The 8,728-nt window shown below is 52.2% G+C and overlaps 1 protein-coding gene across 2 annotated transcripts in view; it reads right to left on the reverse strand.

Annotated features, from left to right (window-relative positions):
• PPM1F (protein phosphatase, Mg2+/Mn2+ dependent 1F) overlaps positions 1–4,774 on the reverse strand; it is a 30,066-nt gene extending 25,292 nt beyond the window's left edge. Inside the window, exon 1 of one of the 2 annotated variants that reach the window (XM_047090245.1) lies at positions 4,731–4,774. The gene's annotated coding sequence lies outside the window, so the exon portion shown is untranslated. Of the gene's footprint in view, positions 1–127; positions 171–4,730 lie in introns of those variants that run through there. The other variant, XM_047090244.1, reaches the window with a different exon arrangement.
• Between the last annotated feature and the right edge of the window lie 3,954 nt (positions 4,775–8,728).

Consider the following 8,728-nt stretch of genomic DNA (forward strand, 5'->3'; position numbering starts at 1 on the left):
CTTAAGAAAAAAACCCCCAAAAAGCAGAAAAGCACAGGGTGAAAAGGAGAGGGAAAGTTCAATGTCTAATCTGGGAGAAATTTGGAGGGACATGGGAGGTAAATAAAAAACAAACAAACAGGGGCACCTGGGTGGCTCAGTCAGTTCGGTGTCTGACTTCTGCTTAGGTCATCATCTCCCAGTTTGTGAGTTCGAGCCCCGCATTGGGCTCTGTGCTGATAGCTCGGAGCCTGGAGCCTGCTTCGGTTTCTGTGTCTCCCTCTCTCTCTCTCTCCTCTCCTCAGCTCATGCTCTGTCTCTGTCTCAAAAAGAAATAAACATTAAAAAAAATTAAAAAAAAAACAAACAAAAAACAGAAAATCTCTCTCTTTCGGAGACTTGTCAAAAGTTGACTTTTTAAAGTGGCCACAGAAATAATATAGAAATGAGGGCACTTATGATGGAAGGTAACGGGGACAGATTTAAAATCACTGCCATTCTTCACGTTTACTTACAAATAGACGTAAGTACAATGTGACCCCAGGTTACAAAAGGCAAACAGGTAAAAAAAAAAAAAAAGATGGTCAAAGAGAAGCAGAAATCAAGACAAGAGCAGGTCGGAAAACTGTATTCTAACCATAAAGGTGAGACTTTGTGAACTGGGAAGATCAGAAAGGGCTGGGAGCCTTGTGGGGGGCGGTGAGGGTCAACCGGGGAGAAGGCAGGCTGGCAGAGCCGCAGAGCACAGAGAACCAAGCTGGAGAAAAATAAGAAGACTGTGTATTTCCCAGCAGCCTCTGACACCCTCAGGCAGAGAAGGAGGCCACGCCACTTCTTCTGCCAGCGAACACCTCTGGCCTGTTGCTTAGCGGGGAGACAAATGTGAGTACCGCAGAGCTGCCCTCAAGCAACAGCCTGCACCCCCACTCCTCCTTCATGAAATGCCTTCTGCCTCCCAGCAATTCCGAGCCCAGAAACAATACTCTTACAGGCACTGGAATCTTAGGCGGCACAAAGAGAGAGCCTCTTAAGTGTATGATTAAGACCAAAATGAGAGGAGGGCTTGCTCGCTAACCTCCCCAAAATGCACAGGAGGGCCCTAGTTTGAGACACTCCCTCCTCCCCCGCCCCCCCCCCCCCCCGTGTAAATAAAGCACAGAATTCAAGACCCTTCACCTGCCACCTCACTTGCCAGGGGGCATTTGCTCAATGTTCTGGAATGCAGGAACCTCCTTGGGATGCTGTTTGCTGTGCCTGAAGTCCCCTTCCCCAGAGCCTGCCCCTTTCCCTGGGGGTTGGTGGCCCCTCCTCTCTGTCTCTGCCCCATGCCCACTGCCCCAAGCCCAGGGTCAGGCACAGGCCTGGATGGCAGCCTGTGACATGCCTGCTGAGTTGGGTAGGGGTCAGGGGTGAGTGGGGACGGCAGCACGGGCGTGACAGTGCTTGTGTGCATGCTTGGCCTGTATTTGCCAGGGTGTGACTGGCTTATTCCCAGGGCCTGCGCCAGCTGCCCTCCTTTGTTAGACAAGCGGGTGGCCCAGAGCCATCCTCCCTGCTGAGGACCAACCAGGCTTGTCTCTGTATCACCTGGCTGAGGCAAGGGGCCAGGAGAGGAACCAGGACACGGCTTTCCTTCCCTGGGGCCCAGCTGGGGTAAAAGTCAAGAGTAATTTCCTTCCTTGTCCTTCTTTTTTTCAACAAACTCCAAATCTGTGATGTCTGCCATACATACATACATAAGCAAAACAATCCCTGCCCCCAGGAGCCTAGGGCCGAAAGATAAAGGCATGAAGAGGGCAGGAGGGAGAGATTCCGAAAGTAAAGGGGGCCCCAGAGACAGCCCCAGTGCTAGGAGGGGCAGGGGACGGAGCTGTGGACCTGAGCTCTTGCAGGACCACCTGGAGGGGGCAGTCTCAGCAGCCAGCTGGCAGGTGGTGCAACATGAGCCAGAGCTCTGTTGGACGCCCTGACTGCGTGCACTCGTGAGGGGTTCTGAGGAGGGGAGCTCGTGCGTAAAGTCTGTGCAAATCATTAAGGCCCAGGGGTGGGCATGGGAAGAACACTGGGCTACCAGCCCCCTTGTCACCTGCCTCAACCAGACTGGGCACACTTGGCCCATGGCCGGGTCCTCGGGGCTCCGGGAATGATGCTGCTCGTCAGCTGGCAGCCGCGGAGGCTGGCATAACGGTGCCGCCAGCCTACATCTGCCAGGGGCCCGAGGCTGCCAGCAACAACGGCAGTCTTCCTGCATCTCCGTCTTTTTACCTCCCGGCAACCTGTTGTCATTAATCCCCCTTTACAGGTGGGGGTTGCAGCAAAAGAACCAAGTGAGTTGTTGGAAGTCCCTCAGTGGGGTTCACACTCGGGAGTCTATGGAGCCTGGCCCCTAACTGCAACAGAAACCCTGCCCACCCATCATTGGTCACCAGCCTGGGGATTCAGTCCCTCTTGGCTTCCCTTCTTTCATTTCTGTGCTCATCACCCTGGTCCAGCCCCTCACCTCCGAGTTCCTGTGCCTTGTCTCGTGGCATACCCTTTTGCCCCTCAGACCTCTTTGATCCAAGCTCTGCTGAAACTGTCACACCTTTGGGTCTAGCACACGGTCTTCCATGTGCTAGACCCCAAATAAAAAATACTTATTTTCCTCTAGTTTATCAGTTTTGACTCATAAGCTCAACTAATGCATATGTGTACAACTGCATTTTTCTAGATCGTGTGGACAAAATACTTGAGAGTCCTGCTTGACTTCAGGAGGTAGGAGTAATGCAAAAAATAGCAATCCTTAAGAACGGAAACTGCATCGTTACAAAGTATCGCCTTCATCTTTAAAAACTTGTCCGTAAATGGAGAATTTTCTTTTTTTATTCCTAAGCAACCGCGGGGAAGAATATGGTGTCAATTTTCCAGATCCTTTTCTACATACGTGACATTTTTCTCTTTAAAAAACGTGGTAAGGGGCACCTGGGTGGCTCAGTTGGTTAGGCGTCCGACTTTGGCTCAGGTCATGATCTCATGGTTTGTGAGTTTGAGACCCGCATTGCGCTCTGTGCTGACAGCTCAGAGCCTGGAGCCTGCTTTGGATTCTGTGTCTCCTTCTCTCTCTGCCCCTCCCCAACTTGTGCTCTGTCTATGACTCTCAATAAATAAATAAATGTAAAAAAAAAAATGTGGTGAAATATACATGACCTACAATTTACCATTCTACCCCAATTCTTAGGTCTACGGTTCTATGACATCAAGTACATTCACACTGTTGTGCAACCACTTTTTACAGGTGTTACTTTCTCTGTACTGAAGTCAGGAAGCCCACCCCTGTCTTCTTGGGTGTTATCATGGCCCTTTGTGCAGGGAACCTGGCAAGTGTGACGGCAGAAGCAAGATGCTGGCTGCCTTCTGCCACTGCCAGTGGGTGGTGTAGGCTGAGATAAGCAGCCTGAGGACTGGCACCTTCAAAGAGGAAGTTAAAACATTCTTTGGAGAACAGGGATCAGCAGAGAAAGGTTTTTAAAGACAGGGTTGGCCTCAGGCAATATCTCAAAAGGAATTCTACAAATGAACTTGTATAGAGGTTTACAACTTTCAAAGTGGTCTTCACATTGGTATTTGTTTTGATACCTCTTGCACAACTAGGCTGAGAAGTACATGCTGTCAGGCCACACCGCGAATGAAGAAATAGGCTTGGGGAGGGTAACAACCCACCTAATGTCACACATGAGGAAATGGCAAAGCCGGACTCACATGAGGTCTTCTGATGCCTTTTGTCACTTTCAGCTCAGTTGTAGGAAGAAAAGAATGAGATCTGACAACAGGCCAGATATGGGCATAAAGGGCAGAAGTGAGCTAGAGATGACCTCAGAGTGTTGGCCCTACATTCTATCTCCCATGGTGGGAGTACAGCTTGGCTGACAGAACTTGTCCCAGGAAATACCATAAGGACCTGTGTTCCGCTGGATGGAAGGCTGTGGGGGAGGAGTCCATCACCATCAACCGGTCCTCACTATGTGTTAGGTCCTGCATTAAAATCTCTACAATCAGGTGTCATTTCTCCCTATTGCACAGAGGTTGGGAAGCTTGGGTGAGGTCACACAGCTACCAGTGGTGGTGGAGTCCATCACCTCCCTGCCTGAGATTTAGATTTCACACATCTGGGGCTAAAGTTGCAGCAGCCCAAGGATTCCCTTTTATTAAAACACTCACTTTAAATACACTTGGAAGAGGGCCATGGGTGGAGGCAGGCCTTGGGGTAGGGGCACGTGGGCAGAGGTGTGGTCTGGCAAAGGTGCAGGGACTGGTGGGGTAGGGGTCAGGGCAGTGGGTCCAGGCCAGATGCTCCTAGGAATGGGAGCTCCGTCCGGGCAAATGGGGGGCACGTCACCCCTCAGCATCCATTCCGCTTCACCGCCCCCAGTTCCCACCTGGCCTTCGGCTCGGCCACACCCCCGTCGGCCCAATGGCCCCCCAATTCTACATCCTTGTCTCCCCTGCCCTCCAATTCCCTGCCTCGAGTTCCTCAGGCCCCCAAGTGTTCCCTCCTCTCTTCAGCTTCCCTACTCGGCCCCTGAACCCCTTGGGTCTTCCCATCTCGGCCTCCCTGCCTCCCCAGCCCCCTATTCCGCACCCTCTGGTTCCTCAGCGCCTCGTTTCACCCCTATATGCCTCAGGTCCCCACCTGAGCCTCACACCAGCGCGGTCAGCCCTCCGGTCCCACGCCCCCCCCCCCCCGGGCTCCTCATTCACCCCAAGGGCCTCACCTGCTACTCCGCCACTCCAGACCCCGCGAGCCGCTCCTGGCCGGCCCCGCCCACTTCCCGTCCCCCGCCGCCGCGGGCTCCGCGCAGGCGCAGTCGGACGGCGGGCGGGGTCAGGCCTCTGCTGCCCCCTGGTGGCCTCGCGGCCCTTTCATTACAAGTGGTGAAGAGCAGCGCCGCAACCAAAGGGTCGTGCGGCCACGCAGCGCCCCCCCCCCCCCCATCCTGGATTCTGGAGCAAAAACGCTCACCAGCGAATTGTTTCACTTCTCGAGCCTTGGGTTGCTGGGTAGACTGGGGAAAGCAACACCTGCGTCACAGCGCCCAGACTTTAAGCAGCACGTGTTGTCGGCGGCTGGTGAGTGGCAGAGCAGGGTCCGAGACTGCCCCGGGGTCCGCGGACCACCAGGCCAGGGGGGCACAGTCCCTGGGGCCCAGCATACTTTTAGCGGTTGTGTTAGTTTCTTATTGCTGCTGTGACAATTACCACAAACTTAACACAAATTTATTTATTTATGATTCTGGAGATCAGAAGTCCGGAGAGCTCTCAATGGGCCTTAAGTTCCTAGTGTCGGCAGCATGCGTGCCTGAATTTCTGGGTGCTCTGGGGGGAATCCGTTCCTTAGCCTTACCGATTCTAAAGACTGCCCATTCCTTGGCTGGCAGCCTCTTCCATCTTCAAAGCCAGGAACATTAGGACAAGTCCTCACGCTGCCACCTCTCCGACTGCCTCCTCTGATTCCGTTCCATTTTTAAAGACCCTGTGATGACTTTGGGCTGCCCAGATGACACATGGGTAATCTCCCTATTTTTTTTTTTAATTAAAAAAAATTTTTTTAATGTGCATTCATTTCTTGAGAGATACAGACAGACCACGAATGGGGGAGGGGCAGAGAGAGAGGGAGACACAGAATCCAAAGCAGGCTCCGGGTTCTGAGCTGTCAGCACAGAGCCCGACACAGGGCTTGAACTTGAGAACTGCGAGATACCTGAACCGAAGTCTGATGCTTAGCCACCCAGGCGCCCCTCCCTATTTTAAAGTTAGATGACGTGAAACCTTCATTCTGTCTGCAACCCTGATTCTCCTTTGCCATGTACTCTAACATCAACACAGATTCCAGGTATGAAAAGAAAACACGGACATCTTTGGGGGTGGGGCATTTTTCTGCTACCAAGAGAGGCCCATGAAAATGTTTTCTTTTAAAGCTAGAATAAATGAACTTTTAGATCAAAGAAAATGTTTTAATATATGATATTAATATATTCATCTTTATATCAATGCATTTGTAAAGTATAATTTAAAAAATTTAATGGGGGCGCCTGGGTTGCTCAGTCGGTTAAGGGTCCGACTTCAGCTCAGGTCACAATCTCACGGTCCGTGAGTTTGAGCCCTGCGTCGGGCTCTGGGCTGAGGGCTCAGAGCCTGGAGCCTGCTTCCAATTCTGTGTCTCCCTCTCTCTCTGCCCCTCCCCCGTTCATGCTCTGTCTCTCTCTGTCTCAAAAATAAATAAACATTAAAAAAAATTAAAAAAAAAATTTAATGGAGCAAGGACTCTCAAAAGTCATACTGCAGCCCCACCTCCTTGACTTCCTGGTCCACATACGGGCCTGTATCCTTCCCAGGAATTAGGGTCTCTGGGATGCTTCACTAACAGGAGGGGTTCAGTGAAGCAAGGAACCTTGGAGAACTAGCAGTTAGCTGACATGAAAGGAAGCCATTTTGGGTGGGGGTGAGTCTGAAAGGCAGGGTGTATTTAGGTGGAGAAAGCAGGGTGGGAGAGGGGCGCTGGCTCATCCCATTCTCCTGCTTAGATCCTCCTAGATCCTATAACCCCCTGTTAGTGTGGTGACCCCAAGAAAGCTTGAGGTTACTTTTATAACTTAAGACCTTAGACATGTTCCTTAGCTCAGCTGAGCCTGTTTCCTTACCAGAAAAGTGGGGACTACAGCAATATAGCAACCACATGATCTGATGGGGTCATTGTGAGTTGTGAAACCCTGAATCGGTGTTTCTCATAGTGTGTCCATACCACTGACATCAGAATGACCATGGAGGGGAAGTTTGAGAACCATGGCACAGGTGAAGTGGTGCATGGGACAGGACCTCCTGCACTGTGAAGTGGGGTGCCTGTGAAAGCTGGTTTACCTGCAATCCTCTTCAGCTGGGGCCCATGTTAGACTCTTTGGAGCACTAATTCTATTCAAGGTCAGCGGCTTAGAGATGACAGCAAAGTGAGGTAGTGCCCCTTGCACTATGGAGCTGGCCCCATAGGGGCACGAGACCAAGGCATTGCCTGTGAGATTACCTGTGCCCTGTGGCTTCTGTCAACCTCTCCCTGTCTGCATTCCATCATGCCTCAGCTTCTGGCTCTTGGCTTTCAATCTCTTGAAAGCAATCTTTCAATGTCACCCACCCCACCTAGCCACTGAGTTTGAGCTCTGCTTCTCTTACAAGGCTGCACCCCTGGCTTAGGTGAGCAGACCACAGATCTCCCGAAGTGTTCAGCCTGGGTGTTCCTCCCACCTCTGCCCCCTGTGACTGAACCCTCTCTTGGTCCCCAAATGACCATTATTCTGGAAACTCACCCTGAACCCTCTACTCCCCTGCTATAGGACCTCATGTGTCTACAGGTGGTTATACCTACCCCCTCCTCCTATCTTCCTGCCCTGTCCCTTCACACATTGCCAGACTCATCGTAGAGATGGGGTGACATTGCTCTTGGGTTTTCAAACCATGGGTGATGCTGTGACCTTGGAAAGAAGTTACAAACCCTTACCCCTGACTGCCTAGGGACCCCCACTTGGCTTCCTATTTCCAGCAGTGCTGCTTTCTCAAAGGGGGCTCTCAGAGCTCCCTTGGTTGCTGGTTATCTTCAGGTCTTTGAGGGCCTGACTGACGATGGAGGGTAGAGGGGGAGTGGGTTCACATCTGCAAGTCTGTGGTGCCTTCTCCTGTCTAGCAGCCCTGGAAGGGATGCCACACTCAACTGAGCAAATGCTCATGGTGCACCTCATGACAATATGTACTGGTCTCAAAGTGACAGGAATGGGTGTTGTCAAGGGCAATGGTCTGTGTCTAACCAATTCAGCCAGACAACCAGGCCCTGCTTCTGTGAGCCATGCACAAAGGCCTGGTCTACAGGAGTTCTGCCCCCTGCAGCCCCAGAGCAGGTCAGCCTGAAGCCACTGAAGCAGGTCAGCCACCTCCCTGACCTCAAGGGCAGGAGGTGCTGTCTCAAGGAGCACATTAGGCTGTTCTGGATGGAGTGGGCCTCATCTCTTCCTGTCCTCCTCGCTCCTGCAGCCACCTTGGAAGTAGCAGGAGGGTTGGATGCTGTTGGTTGGTATGAGATGAGGAGACCCAGAAGGCAGACTCCAGTTTCGAATGCCAAGGAGATTCATACACAAGGGACAATTGCAGAGAAAAATGAATGAACCTTTTATGATTAGCCCTGTTTGGGGCTGAAACCTTAGTGCAGAATTCTAGTAAGGAAGGAACAGGTGGTTTGGGCTTAAAGCCGAAGGTACAGTTTCTGTCCCCCTATGTCCCTCTGGCCATCTACCTGGGCTGCTTGTGTGTGTGTGTGGGGGGGGGGGGCTCCTAGAGCAGAAGGGAGTTGGGTCACCTTCCCACGGAGAAGGCCCTGGGTCCACTCACTATTGACAAGGTGGCAGAGCAGTCAGAGCCCTGTGCCAGGGACACTATCCACTAGCAGATGTGGCCTTGTGAGTGCCCCAGAATCTGACCACAGCAAGAGGGGAGGGAGGAGGAACACCAGCATTCTGGAAGCACCTCTTTCCCTGTGACACTATCCCAGCAGCCGTACTACACCTTCCTGGGAGCCTGCCTCCGGGGGCAGCCTTCCGGATGATGATGTGTCACCATGTCACTGCCTATTCTCTTTGAACTTCTTGAGTGGTTTCCCAGTGTTCCAGGGACACGAGGAGTGGCTCTTTGGGATCTCCCCAAAGAGGGAGGCTGGAGGGTGCAGCATTTGCTT

Source organism: Lynx rufus, unplaced genomic scaffold, assembly GCF_022079265.1.
Source record: "Lynx rufus isolate CCGP_SWC_20201006 ecotype Redwood Valley unplaced genomic scaffold, mLynRuf1.p SCAF_29, whole genome shotgun sequence".
NCBI classification, from domain to species: Eukaryota; Metazoa; Chordata; class Mammalia; order Carnivora; family Felidae; genus Lynx; species Lynx rufus.